General features: G+C 37.9%; 1 long non-coding RNA gene across 1 annotated transcript; it reads left to right on the top strand.

Annotated features, from left to right (window-relative positions):
* Positions 1 to 1,780: 1,780 nt before the first annotated feature.
* LOC116083611 lies at positions 1,781 to 15,447 on the top strand. Its single transcript, XR_004115797.1, has 4 exons — positions 1,781 to 1,860; positions 3,787 to 3,927; positions 7,025 to 7,103; positions 15,172 to 15,447. It is a non-coding gene; the product is annotated as an uncharacterized LOC116083611 (long non-coding RNA).
* Positions 15,448 to 15,686: the final 239 nt, after the last annotated feature.

The raw sequence follows: 15,686 nt of genomic DNA on the forward strand, positions 1-15,686 counted from the left end.
TTTTTGAACCTTAGTGGACATCATAGATGGATATTTTTCTCTGAGGTGGAGAAAGAAAACCAAGCATAATCATGTCTTTTTGTTCCTTTTAAGTGGAGGCCACTTAGACTTTCTTAAACTTAGGGAAAACATTATCCAGACAAAGATTCCACTTCACACTAAAATAACTCTGCTAACCCAGAGCCACAGCTTATCCTCTAAATGGTTTCTCTTTGAAACAAGGCAAATTATAAACTGCTGAGCCAATGCTAGGAACTAGAAGAAAGGTTGGACTTATTGTATGTCCTGCTTCATGACGTGTGAACTCTCCTATCCCTTGTCTGTCTGTCTAGCCAAGGCGTCTCTGAGCACTCAAGGATTGTTTTCAAACCAAGTTGATAAGAGACTAAACCCACTCAGTCTTACTTTGGTGGAATTATCTTTTTCCCCTCAAAGTGCCTACCACATTGTCAATGTGAAATGAGTAGATAGATATCAAATAAACATAGTCCAAATCAATATATTGTCCTTTAACAAATAACATTTTTGTGTGATTCATAGACAGCAAAGTCAGTTACAAAGTTGAGGTTTGAGTACAGGAAGGAGAAACCACAGCGCTATTTCTTGGCCCGAGAACAAAGCTCTCTTGTTCTTAGGGCCTTAGACCTGCCTGAGAACATGTCCAGCAGGTGGCGTTTTACCTCTTAGATTGTCTCTGTAATTACAGAATTCCCATCAATAGCAAGCATTTGGGGAAGTGTGCAAAAGCAAATAGAAATCCCTTACTTTAAAAAAATTGGTATTTTTAAGTCATGTTTTCTAATAGAGGGAGAACAATAACATCTTTATTTTCATGCAAAAATGGAATCCAATCACTTCAGGAGAATTCACAGTCTAGAGACTGAATCTGAAGCAGAAGTGATGCAGGGAACTGAAAGCAATATTAAAAATCATTTCAGCCGTGTGTTCCTGATGAAGACACTGATGAATAAGCACTTCACATTCCTGGGAAACAGTATTAGCCACCCTGCTACCTCAATTATCCAATTTAGACTAAAAGTTTTGTGACTACAACTTAATTATAGGCCTTACAAAGTATGACCAAATGTACAAGTTCGATTCCAGAATCAACAAAATCAAACCAACTAACCAAAGCTAGCAACAAATCAAAATTAAACTGTATTGCGTTCCTATAAAGCTCCAAGCACAAAGGTGATACGGCAAAAGACTTATGAAGAAGCAGGCCATCTTGCATAGCTGGAGAAAGACGCTATCAAAGAACCTGAACCACACACCGGACAATGATCTGTGATGATGTCTATCTAGCTGGGGATCAGAATGGATTGTTTCATGGGACAAGGCCAGAGTAGGTCCTGGGAGAAGTAAGGCAAGGATGTGTGCTTAGGAGAGCGGTTGAGTTCAGAAGCTGGCCAAAGAATCAGAAAGCAAAGCTAAGGACAAAGAACCAGTGGACCGTAAAATAGAAACCATAGGTAAAGAATGAGATTGTGCAATAAGCAGACTCCCTCTAGGACCCACCTTGAGTCACACGAGCGGACAAAGCCAAGGTACCTGAGGTAAGGCTCGGTGATGAGACCATCCATAGATGGGTTAGGAGAGGAACTAGACTCCCAGGGAAAGCTGCCACATAATCCAAAGCATTTCAACAAAACAAAAGGTTTGGCTTTGCAGAAGGGCACTGAGCCTTGATAATCAAGCAACTTAGCCCACTCAGCCAGGATCCCCCTTCGATCTTTTAGAACTAACTGCAGTGGGCCTGTCCTGAGCCTCACTTTGAGAAGCCAGATCTCAGGCCCTCATGTGTGCGCAGCCGACTAACTTACTACTATGCAGTTGCGAGGGAGAATGGAACTCAACCAGGTATTTTGATATTTAGGACTATGCTGACTCAGGAGAGATTTTTGACTAATGGTTTCTTTATATGATTTCTTTAAAGATAAATTTTTCTTTGTCTCATTTACCCTTTAACACAAAACCCGGCATATTTCATTTCTGTTTCCCCCAGTAGAGATGTTGGGTAGTGGTTGATCAGGTAACCAAGCCAGGTATGAGAATCTAGCATGGAGCTCAATTTATCCTGGTCAGAGAGTTTCCAGCACAGCATGCAAGTGAGAGGGGTACTTTCGAAATATGTGTATCCCAGGATTTATTAATGGAGGATGTAAGTAGAATCTCATTCATTCATTCACTCACTCTTTCACTTATTCATTCCTGATAAAGCTAAAGAGAGATACTAAGTTCACTGTGTGGTAATTATATGCAGCAATGATGTTATCCTAGCCAAAGGGTTCACACCAGGATGAGCGTACAACGTGGAGAAAACTAGCCTCTTTTACTTTACACACTGGATACCAGGTACACTCCTACATGAATTTTTCCTATAGACTTGAGCCACACAGGCTAACAGAGCCAAATGGAGAAAGTTGAGCTTCCATTAGAGATGACTACGTCCCTGCTCGGCAATGCCTCTCTATGATAAAATATCAGTCTTGGCTCTAAAATATTCATTTGTCAGAATTGTTCAAATAAAACTGGCTTATGCACTTATCTGGAACATTCAGTTTTGAAGGTAGGGTGTATAGTTATTGACCCTGGGAATGTGTTGTCCATTACTGACACTATCTTGTTTCTGGACTTATATGAGAGTTTTTAAAACAACACTTCATTGTATTTTGGTTTTGTTCATGTATTTTACATTGTACTTCCAAGCCTCAAAATAAAAATTTTAGGACATGTTCTGGATGCTGCTTCTGTAAGTCTTTTCATGAAACACAGTGAGTGCCTAACTACCAGCCCCAGCCAGTAGTTCTGTGACATTCATTGACACCATGAAGCCAATTTGGAGTGTCACATAGTGATTAAAGCTGTTGCCTGTACGTGGGATATGCTCTTCTATCTGTGCTGCCTTGTCTGGCCTCAGTGGGAGAAGAAGCACCTAGCCTCACAAGAGACTTGAAGTACCAGGGTCAGGGGTTGTGGGTATACCCAGGGGTGGCCCTTACCTGCTCAGAGGAGGAGGGGAGAGAGGTGAAAGGACTGTGGGAGGGAGTGAAGGGGGAAGTGAGTAGAATATAAAGTGAATAAATTTTAAAAATTAACTAAAAAGAAATATAATTGGTCACACTTACTTAAATGGTGCAGTTTATCAATTTTGACACATATGTACAGTGATCATAACAGAAAACATGGATTGACCTAATAACTTCTCTGACCTCCCATTCTGGATCCTTTTCTACTTTTTTCCCTTCATCCCTATCCCTAAACGCACAGTACTCTCTTCTTCACCCCTGTATCTTCACTGGAATGCACTAGAACATTCCAGAAAGGAAAACAAATATTATGTAGTTCCCACTCTTCCTGGTTATGTTAGTGATATCTTCCATATTTGTGCTGAGCTGCAACCATGGTACTATATGTAAACAGATTACTGCTATATATTGCTTAACAATACTTGTGTGTGAGAGAAACAGACAGTGACATAGAGGGAAACAGAGAAAGACAAATTGTTTATCTGTGTTATCCATTTATTTGTGAATGTGTAAATTTGGTCTATATATTGTTAGCAGTTTGGAACCATTACAAATAAAGGTGTAAGAAGTTTAATATGTATGCATATATGTGTATATGTGTGTATTCATGACTTGAAAACATTTTAAATACATCCCTTTTCTTTCCTTAGATTTCTGATATGTAGATATGGGAATTTTAGCCACATTAACTAGACAGTGTAAGTTAAGAAAAACGGTAATTCAGAGTTGACTTTTTTACATTTAAACTTTATCTTAGATCTCTCACCTCCCAGTTTTGAACATTCCTTCTGTGAATTGACATGCACTTGGCATATTTGTGTATTTGTGCTACTCATTCACCTCAGAAAGCCAAGCTGACTTCACTGAAAGTACTCGACCAGCTGCCAACTTTCTCCAGGTGTGCAGGTAATGGGACGTGAGAACCGACCAGGCTTCAGGTTCATGTCCACTGAAACAGACCTGAGCTTTTAATCCTTTTCTGAGTATCCTGCTAGTTCAAACTAGCCTCCTGGCTTCTCTTTTTTCAACCGTGAATATTTATCTCCTTTATTCAATAGTAGAAACAATTCATGTGAGTTTTACTCTGCCAAGTTTAGATCCAATCAAAATTTGTGGTTTCTGTTTCAACCCGACCTTGAAACTTTGGTGTTTGGGCTTGTTTAATCTTGGCAAAATTTTGCTTCCTGTTTCAAAGAATGAACTATTCTTAGGCTTGTAGGCTTCTTGCCCATCTAATAGTTCTTAGAAAGCAGAGGAGTGAATTTCAGAGGTTAAATATTCATGATAATGAAGTAAAACCAGGAAGAATCAAAGAACCACAAATAAACTTTCCTTGACAAAAACGTGCAGTTAGGAAAATCCTGAGACATTAAAATATATTATATTATATATTTACAATAATAGAAGGCAAAACTGAGTTCCCAAAATTGACATTTGAAGTATTCTACTTTCCTGGAAAAAAAAAAAACTGCCTTTATTTATCTTGTAAAACTCTTAGGAGGTAGACAGGATGCATAGATCAAACTTTCTTCTGCTGTCAATTTGCTTAACACTTATTTATCCCAAGTAATTATGGTATATACTCTTTAGTACCATATTATCTTATTGCAAAAAGAAAAGGGTGAAAATTAGACAAAAGTCAGAAGTGAATACTTTTGTAAATGTGAACATGACACAGATGAGACCACACCTGGCTCCAAGAGTCCCAGGTTTCAGATTCATTGTGTTGTTTGTCTGGCACACACATACACACGAGACATGATTTAGCTTGTTTTTGTATGCTACTGAGCACAGTGAGGAGTCCTTCTCATCCGCCTCGGTAAATGCAAAGCAATGAGCACAGCCAGATGATGGAAGAAAGGAGACATGCTTACTACTAGTAGTAGGTAGGAAGTGTACTGGGGTAATGCAATACCAGTACCCTTCCAAACAAACACTTAAGGGGATGTTGTTCCAGATCCTGCATTTGTTACATAGGAAGGACACTCCAGGATACGTCCAGATTAAGTGTGGATTATTGAACATGCTCAGTTTAGGGCCATAGTTTGAGAAGGAGCATTGGGAAATGCATGCCTGGCTATGCTTAGCCAAAGTTCATAAAGAATCTGCTGGAAAGGCCTAGGGTATCACACGAGCAGATCTGGGTACACTTGCATCATAACGATAGCAGAGAGGAAGACTTCCAGGCAAGCTTAACTTCTGTTTTGGCTGGAACAAAAGGAAAGGGAATATTGTAGGTGTGTTTGTGTTAAAATTGCCTGCTTTGCTTTGCTGTTACCACGGGCTTCCATACATGTGACAAATCACAGGATCCAGAGTCCATTTAATCCCCATTGAGGAATGAGATTGGATCATATCACTCTCTATATTATGCATATTCTCATCCAATAGCATGCCAGCAGGGCTTTAGACTTATTTATTGAAAAACAATTGCAGATTTTGATTTAGACTGTGATGACTAACAAAAAACTGATAGCTGTCTTCATCTTAAATGATTTGAAAATGTGGCAAAAAATATGTGAAATGTGGACTCACATGGGCTCCATGGCTAAGAGCCTTTTGCTCCCCAGCATGAGAATCTTAGTTTGACCCACATGGTAAATGGGAAGAACTAATTAATGAAAGTCACCCTGTGTGACCCATGTGTCACAACATGCTTGTGTATGCATACATTCATGAATGCAAACACTCACAATAAATAAATGTAAAAAATTTTAATGCTTTATAAAAAAGTAATTCTCAGACATTAGCCAGTAGGGATTATAAGACTATTGACCTTCACTAGAAAAAGGAGAAAAAGAAAAGAAAGAGAAAAAGAAAAAGGAAAAGAAAAAGAAAGAGGAAAAGGAAAAGGAAAAGAAAAAGAAAAAGCAAAGGAGTGACTGTCTAGTTGGAAGCAGTTTGCAGACAGGAGAGGGAAGGGAAACTTGAAACCCACTTTGATTTCACTGGGTAAAGGAAATAGAGGAGAAAGTGCAGGGGAGTCAAGGAAATTAGAGATCATAGGACAGATTCCAGCAAGGGAGGAACACAAGATGGTCGGGAGAGAACTGAGGAAGTCAAAGACAAGTTATAACTAATCTACCTCGCTCCTTTCATTGTGTCTCTTTTTGATTAAGGATGAAATCTTAGAAGTTTTCTTGACTCAAATTTTCATACTGTATGTTCAATGATATATATAAATTCTCACTGTGGAGACAGACATTGCCTGTACACATAGAGTATGACACACCCTACTCTATCACGCCATGTGATTCAGTTCAACGTTGTATCCAGATGAGCTGATGGTGAAACCTAGACTTTGCCTTTTGCAGAACTTGAGGTCTGCATATTCACATAGCCGCTAAGATCTCTTTGCTCTTTGCCCAGCCATCGGCTTTGTGAAAATATTTCTTTGTCAGCATATAGCAGCTCCAGCAGCCTGTAATGGCAGCTGCTAGGCTTTTAAATTTTCCTTGTTCTGTCTAATGTGGTTACTGCATTTTTTTATCCCCAAAGATTTTAGGTGGCAGACCTTGGAGGTCTAAGATGGCATAATCCTTGGAGACTCTGAGTTCCTGAAAGGTTGTTCTGCCCTCAGCAACGGATACCACCTTGCTTTCAATGGTGGCCTGGGGGTACTTAGGGCCTTATCACATTAGCCTGTTCTAACTCTAGGTTTTAGCATTCCACCTGAGCATCCTTATTAAGTCAGCTAAAAATACTTTATTAACTTTAAAAAATTATTACACATTCATTTTTCAGACTCAAATTATACAAAATTACATACAACTCAGACACATAGATCTAAAAGTTTCTCTTAATCATGCCCTACAGGAATATGATATTTGAAAGTTTGCTGTAGTATCATTTAAAATAGCAAATATGTTCTGTAAATCCAAAACTAATTTGATTCTCTGAGAATAAATTTTATAACTTTTTTTACATTTATTTTACTTTATGTGTTTGTTTCACCCCCATATGTTTGTGTACTACATGCATATCTGGTACTGAAGATATCAAAAGAGGATATCAAATCCCTTGGAAATGGAATTACAGATGCTTGTAAGCTGGGAATTCAACCTTGGGTCCTCTGTAAGTTCTCTTAACTGCTATCTATCTTTCAAGCCACTGAGATTTATTGCTAAGATAACTATGTATGTGACTTGAGATATAAGTGAAATATTCATTTTGGCACACTGTTAGAATAACTAGTGTCTACAAATAAAATCAATGGCATGAAAAATTTAAGACAGCAAGGTCATCATTTTTTTCCCTTTTCACAGCAAGTCTTGACCCTAGCCTGAGGTTAGATGGCAAAAGTTCATTATAGGTAGCTAACTGCAGCAGCATTTTGACTGAGATACACAGATCAAATAGAAATATAGTAGTTGAGATCAGGTTAAGTCACGTGCCTGATAGATGCTTTGTTGAGAGCATCTGTTTAGGTTAATTCTACCAAGCTGTATGGTTCGTGTAGAAATGGTTTGATTAATATTAAGATAAGAGAGCACTGTTGACTTACCCAAAACACTTGTGGGCATCAAAATTTCACCCTTGTATCATCCATCATTGTCAATAGTTTAAAAGTTGGCTTTATAAATGAATGTAATAGCCATTTCAGAAAACAAAGAGAATTTTTCTCCCTAAGGACTTCAAATGAATAATATGCTTTAGTATGTCTCAGGAAATTGTTTCTAAAAGATTACAAGAAGGAAATTTTTCATTGTGTGAGCTAACAAATATTTTAATCTGGGAAACATAGACATTCTAAAGGCACACTACATTGCTATCTGTAAGCAGAGTTAGCAGTAATAGATAATTGTAGTTCATGTGCAATACACAGTCTATTCCATTAAGCATGAAGCAGATCTTTAGAGTTTATGTTACTTAATTATTCAACAAGTATTTACAAACAGCCTACTGAATGCGAGGTGCTGTGTTGGATGCTATGATGCAATACTAGAAAGGAGAGCAAAATCCAATACAATCCTGGGTTTTACTGTGTCTGTGTTCTGTTAGGGAAGATCAATACTTTTCCAATAATCACAATAAATAATGTATAATTACAGGTAGAGATATGAATTCTTCATATAAAAATGTGTTTTACAAATGCATGTAACAGAATATCCCAGCTTAGAAAAGATCAAGAATCTGTGATCTAAAGGATAGGTAGACTGACTGGTTGAATGGAAGTGCTTTGAGCAGATGAAAGGATCAACAAGTACAAAGACAGAATGGTTTGGAAGATGCTTTAGGGGTTTAAAATAGTGAGTGTAATTAGAGGGCAGACATGGACTGAGAGCTTGAGATGCAGTCGAGAGGCAGACAAGAATCTGGATACAGCACATACTTCTGTCGTTGAAGGTGATTATTGGAGTAATACCAGTTTTCTTAGCAGAGTGCAAACATCATCAAGGCAGGAATAATAAATAGATATACATTATACATCATATATCATGTATTATATATCAAGTAATTAAACAATAACTCTTTTTTACAAAAATAAACTGGTAGAAATGTAGATTAAAATTGGAAGAGAGCAATGTGGATTCAGGAAGACCACTTAGTATAGTATGGCAAGTAGACTCTGCAAAAGTAGTAATCTATATTTTTTTACCCAAAATGAAGAATGAGAGGCAAGAAACTAGTATATGAAACAATTTAGTGGCTAAAGTTGGGAAGACTTGATTGTATATTGATTTGGGAGTCAAGGAGGAATAACCCATTAAACATTGCTTTTAAAATCCTAGCTTGCATAATTGAAGCAGATGTGATGCCAATGCCTGAGTCAGGAAACACAGCAGAGGGAGGAGTTGATGGTGGAAGGTTGTGGATGTAGGCTCGAACTTCAAGTGTTTATGATTCTTAGGAGAACTTTCATGTATGCAAGTGGACTAGCATTAGGATCTAGAGAAAAGGTTCAGATCAGGCAAGTGTGAGTAAGATGCTTATGTAAAATCTAGAGTCAGAAATATTTGAGGGATAAACTATAGCTACATATGTTATTTCAAAACATGATATGCCTTTTTCTTCCAGTACTGTGGGAAGATCATACTATCCCTGCTATAGTTGATTATAATTGCAAAGAAATATTGGAAATCAAAAAGAGGGAGCTTTCGATAAATAATAGAGCTGTATAGATTATCTCTCAGAATCAAAACCAAGAAAATGAAAGATCAGAGAATTGTCCTAAACTAAAGCAGAGTAGATACACAACAAATGAAACACAATGAGATTCTGAACAAAATTCTGAATAGCAGAGCAAGGAAAGTGGTAGACAATACAGCCTTGTGTCATGAGCAGTCATCCATTAATCACTAGTTATAAACTACAGAAATGCAGGAGCTCTTCATCTGTGATCACTACTATGTATCTTGTAGCCCACATCTAAGGGTATATGTGTATGCATATCATGTTAAACATAATGTTGTTTAAAATGGTAAGTGTTTGTATAAGTACCGTGTATCATGCTCTTGAACTTCTTGGTTCCTGCAGAATTAGAAATGGGGAAAGTATAACCTTTATTCTTACTAATCCCATGGTCTCTGCTTCTTTCCCCCTGGTGACTAAGCCACAGACTTTCAAGCCCATGACACCCCACAGATTTACCCATAAGATTGAGAAATTCACTGTAGTTCTTTATCACTGAAAACTTCTTCATCAGAAAATAGCTAGTGTGTATGAGTGTGTGTGCATGCATGCTTATATGTATGTGCATATATGTATATCTGTTGTAATGTGTATATATATATGAGTATATGTGTGTATTTGTGTGTTTATGTGTTTGTGTATGCATGTGTTATATGTGTGTATGTGTGTATGATGTGTTTTCACTAGACCATAACAATTGCCTTTTTGCTGAATTCCAATGCCTTGCCTGGACTTTCCACAATCTTTTTCTGCATGTTAACCTGTTGCAGAAATATCTAGAGCTAGCCTCTGCTCCAGGTGATCTCACTCGGTCTCTCGCCCACCAACTCACCAGCCCTGCTAGGTCATACGGCTTCCACCAGGCCATCTTTCAGACAGGCTCCTCGAGTTCCTCTCACTTTCATGCAATGCGCCACATACCCCTAGTTAGCCATCTCAACACCTAATTACCCAGTTGAATAAAGACTCTTAATGCTTAATTAGGCAATCAGACTTATGCATCAATAATAACACAATTTACAAGATGCCAATGCAATAATTTCAGAGCCAAATGATAATGATAAAGCTTTAACAATTATTCTAACCCTTTGATAACAACACATCAGCCTCCATTCTGGTTCTCTCTCTCCTCCTCAGACCTCTCTTTCTGTCTCCTCAACTCCTTACTCTCCCTCCCTTCTCCTGTCCAATCACAAGCCTCCCACTGCCCTAATGTGACTGGACAGGGAAAATCCTGCAACATTAACCTTTTAAGATGTGTCAGTCAGTGTCTGATAGAGGCCATTGTTTCCCACAAATAGTGGGGCCATTTTGATTTATCACAAATTCCCTTACCAGCACTGAACACAATATTTTTCTATGTGGTAAATTATTGTCTATAGACACATACAACCTATGTGTGTATGAGAGAGAAAGAAAAAAACAAGAAAGGGATTATCGTGAACTCACTGACTGCTCCATGTGACATTTTAAAACATAGACATTAATTGAACTCATAGGCTTCCTGTCTGTAAAGCAGAAGGTAGTTGGCTTGATGAACTGAAGCCTCCCTGTGTTTACTTAATTGTGCTACACTAGAGGGTCTATATCTCCAGCTGAACAGACAGCACATGCTTCATTAGGCTTCCTCTCAGTTTTTCACTTCAGGTTCTTGGACTAGATGGCAGTTCTGTGTTGCATGGCGTATTTGAGCATGACAAGATGCCAGTGAGTGTGTGGAGAAGCAGAGGAATGAAAAGTGCCCTGTACATCCAGAAGACACTGCCTCTCACTTTTCATAATGCTGGATTGAGTTGTGTGGCTAATACATATTCATAAGTCCAAGGAGAATGTCTTAGATAAATGAACAAACATCCCAGGATTGCTTGCTGGGTGGCTTGGCTAGTGTCTCAGAATTAGTAATGTGCTATTTACAGAAGTGAAATATTTGCTTCCCTTGGCACCTTTTCCTACATGTAGCTTATTGGCATGTTTTACATTTTTGTGTGTATCTAATTTTAACTATTTTTGGTGGTTAAATATGATCCAACAATATTTTAGTTTTATAAGATATGAATCTTGAAAATTTTTATTTTCTCAAATGGAATCTTTCACATTACAGAGATAATATCTTTGAAGATTTACCACCCTCCCCCCGCCAAGGCCCCCTTTTACATCCATGTATTTACTTGTATTCCCACAAATAGGGAACACTTATCTATGTGATGCTAATACTTTTTAATACAAATGGTACTATTTTCAGGACTTCACAGACAATGAGAGAACCTGTCTGTTAATTGATGAGGAGCTGACACTATTAAATTTGGTTCTCTATGAAAATGATGAAATACTAAAAGCATTGCTTGTTCTTCTTAAGAAATTTCTATTTATGAATTAAGGAAGTTAACTCTCTTTACCTAGGGGTGAGGTTTTGTGAGACAGACCCCCATAATGCTGGGATTTTACCTGGCATCAGTCTGTGCAGGTAAACCCTGCTGCTGTGAGTTCATGAGGGTAACAGCCATGTCACCTGTAGAAGATGGCATTTCATGACACTCCTCCCCATCCTCAAGCTCTCATACCTTTCCTATCTCCTTCTCATGATGTTCCTTAAGGAAGGGCTGGTATGTTCCCTTCCTCTCCATGTCCCTATGGCATTCCCAACTTTGGATTTTTGACCAGGTATGCAATACTAGGCATGAATTCACTTCTATAGATCAGGCTCCAAATCCAATAACAGTCATGTCACTCTTATAGTGGTGGTTACATCTCACTAAGAATGATGGTATTATAGTTTGCTGGGTATTACCACTGAAGTCTAGTTATAGTAGGTAGTCAAGAACAATGACAACAGCCTACATTATTTTGGGTATTTCTGGGGCCTCCCAGACCAATAACATATAACATGGTAACTGAGATTTACATTCAACAATCCCTGTGTTTGAGGGGCAGCTTTGTCCATATTTGGAGGCTATCTTTATCAAAGTCTTTATTTTTAACAAGCTTAAAAACGACTGTTTCATAAGGTTTCTTTATACTCCCTTAGTGTTTCTTTAGCTCCTCTCCACTCCCTCCTTTTCTGTGGCCCCCTTACCCTTTTAAACAGTTTAGTAAAAATGTTCAGTGACACAGGTTAATTCAAGAAGAAATTCCATGGGAAGACAAAGACTTTCAGAGAAAAGATGGAAAAATCCAGAAAATCCAGCTGAGCAGCTCAGTAACACTTAGGGTTCAAGCCATAGCTAATGGGTTTAATATCCCAGAAACTGGTCCTGTATAATAAGGCAGCATTATTCGTTTTCTTTCTTTCTTTTGCTTTTTTTTTCTCATGAAAATGGACTCTGGTTTATTTGCTATCGGAGCACACAAAAGTCCTTTGAATGGCTGGTATGTTCCCTTCCTCTCCATGTCCCTTTTCTCTCCCAGGAGCCTTGCTTTCTCCCTTTCTGGCCCCACACATACTCTCCTTAAAACAAACATCCTTGTTTTAAAAGCAAAGACGACTCTGCTCTCCATATTTGTTTGACTTCCCACACATTGCTGTTAACGATTCCCCAAACACAGATGGAAGACAGGCTTGGACTCTTCCACTGTAAGCTATTTCACAAGATCTCTGCCCTTTAAATATTTTGATTTGTTCTTCTGGAAAGAAACTTTCCCTGTCAGGGATCCCCCTTCCCTGCTCCCCACTTGCTCACCACCACCAAGAACTGGTTATTTGTGAATATTAGCATTTTGGTAGTTTCAGCCTTTTAGTGATACAGAACTAAAAACAGTGATCTTGCATTTAAGATTACTAATTGCATCTAGGATGCACTCATGGAAAAGAAATGTTATTACTTTAGTTAATTCTCATTCCTAGTTTTCTGTTTTACCAGTGAGCTAAGAAAGGCATGGCCAACACTCTCAGTGGGTTGGGGAAATTTCCAACTATACTTTGTCCTTGTTCTTGGAGTTTAAGACAACTGGCTTTTCATGCCTTCAGAAGTGATGTAGGCTGTTCCTTTTCAAGGGGATGGGCTTCACCTTGTCATAACTACTATTGCCAGCATGAAATATTACAGAAAGCTATTGAACATAATTCCAAAATAATATAATGCTTTTACTTGGAAGAGGTTTAGTATAGAACAAAAAATATATGGTTCAGAGATTACTGAGAAATGCAAATGCCTGAGAACTTGCCCTTGGATCTGCCCTCATGCCCTTATCATAATCATGATCTTAACCTTATCTTAAACCAGAATCAACTGTATACTCCTCCTAATGCCAATATTCATCATCACATGATTCTTGCAACATTGCTACTTGTTTGAAAAAAACTTGAGGCACCTCTAATTTAAAAACATTCATTACACCAAATTCTCAAAACCGAGAGGAACATTTTTCTTTCCCTCCCTTCCTGACGCCCTTCCTTCTTTAAAAGCACAAGTTTGGAAGTAAAAATAATATATCATTAAATGTTCAGTTGACTTTGAAGAATGCATGTTGACATATGATGCATACAGCCCTATACCTTAAGACTAGAGCACATTGAAAATTTAATTTAAACTGATTTTGATGTTTCTATGCCTCTTGTAATTTATAGATGATAGAGTTTTGGCTATGTATACAATATATAATTCTATATACATACATGTGTCAAAGAAATATAGAAATATTTCATTAACAGTACCATTGATTCTGATTATTCAAACATGCACACATACATACATCAAACTTAAAATCTTTATCCCATAAAATTGATTTCCTGTTATATATTTTTTAATTTTATCCTTTAAACTTTTGTATTATACACTCAATATTGAAGCCCACACATCAGTATATATAAAAGAGATATTTGTACAGATAAGGAGATATAGTGAGATCTCTATTATATAGTATTAATTTCATATAATGTAATTGAGTAATTATACAGCTATAGGAATATATCCATTTTTGTACTATTTTTGTACTTTTGTATATGAATTTAGCATGTAATATAATAAATATATTTATAGGTTTTGAATGTAATATTGCCACGCACACTCATCTACTCCAGTCATATCTGAAATATCAGGAGTAAAAGCTTGATTAAGGATAAGAGGCATTAAGGATCCAAAAGGAGTTCTGTGCCTCCTGGACATTCAGACAGTCACTGGTATCTCCTAACTCGGACATGTGTGTTCCAGATTAGTCTTTCCAATTGTCTACACGCCCTCATATTTAGGCATAAAGGTACCCCCAAGAAATGATTCTTAAATGGCTAAGATTGGGTTGTTTCCTGGCCAGCACAATGTTTCTAACCTATCCTAGTTTAATACCAAGCTGTCCATAACTTGGAATTTCTCTCAAGGAATCTGCCTTGCCAGAGCTAGCAACAGAGGTCAAGCACATTCCTTAGGGCAATAGATAGTTCACAATAGTTAGAAATGTTTTACATACTAGAGAGTAATGAAGGGCTTCCACTCAAGGACATTAGCTAGAAGTGTTAGGTCAGAACCCTAGTCATTGCCTCCAGCAGAACCAGAGAATTAGCATAGGAATACCAAAATAGCCTCAACAGAGAGGGCTCCACTCCTTTTCCTCCTGCTTCACACCTGGCTACCTGACCTTGGTATGGTGGTCACTTGCCTACATGACCTCAGTTTTGCATCCCTTGCTGTAGCCCCCACCTGCCTATGTGACTCTTGTCATCTGCCCTGTTTGCTGTATGCTATTTAAGCCTGAATTTCACCTTGTACAAATACATTCAGATTCAACACACCCTTGTGTCGGCTCTGTTTGTCATTCTTCACCTACGCCTTGTCGACCTGACTAGGACCCCTGTTTCTCCCGCTGGTTGAGGAAGGCCCAGATTGGCCGGCCTGCAGCATAATATGTATATCAGAAACATCAATTTTATATTTATGTTATACCAGTATCTGTATAACTATATTTACAAAAAGAAAGATAGAAATATCAAGGCTAACAGGATATGGATTCTTACTCTTCTCGTCTTGACAAGTTTTATATGTGTCCTCAGACATATCAAATTTATTTGTGTTTCTTCTAGGCATGAGGTAGCATTACACCTCCTTTGAAGTTAGATGAAGAAATGGGATTTACATGGCTGGTTGAATGTGAGCAGATGTGGTACCTTTCACATACAGGTGGAAGTTCCAAGAGCCACTGTTTGGTTTACATCATTCTCTGTCCTATGATGACCATCAAGCATATATTGGCCTAACATCTTTGCCGGGCTGGGTTTCTGATTGGTTCAAATACACAAACAACTCTAATACCCTGTGATGGGCAAGATTGGCAGGAAATAAACTTTTGTTGTACAAAATTGCTGCAATATGTGTAGTGATTGTTAACCCAATAAAAAAACACAACCCAGCTTGAGTGTTGGCAAATTTTTCCTGTAAAATACCAGAGAGTAGGCATTTTGGCTTTTATGGTCTACATATGGTCCCTATATTTCCTCAGTTTTGTTTTCTTCTTATAACAAAAACATTATTCAAAATACATTTCTAGGGTATGTACAACCTAGGCTACAGTCCAGGCTTGCCCAGTGGGCTAAGGTTT

Source organism: Mastomys coucha, unplaced genomic scaffold (assembly GCF_008632895.1).
Source record: "Mastomys coucha isolate ucsf_1 unplaced genomic scaffold, UCSF_Mcou_1 pScaffold8, whole genome shotgun sequence".
NCBI lineage: Eukaryota > Metazoa > Chordata > Mammalia > Rodentia > Muridae > Mastomys > Mastomys coucha.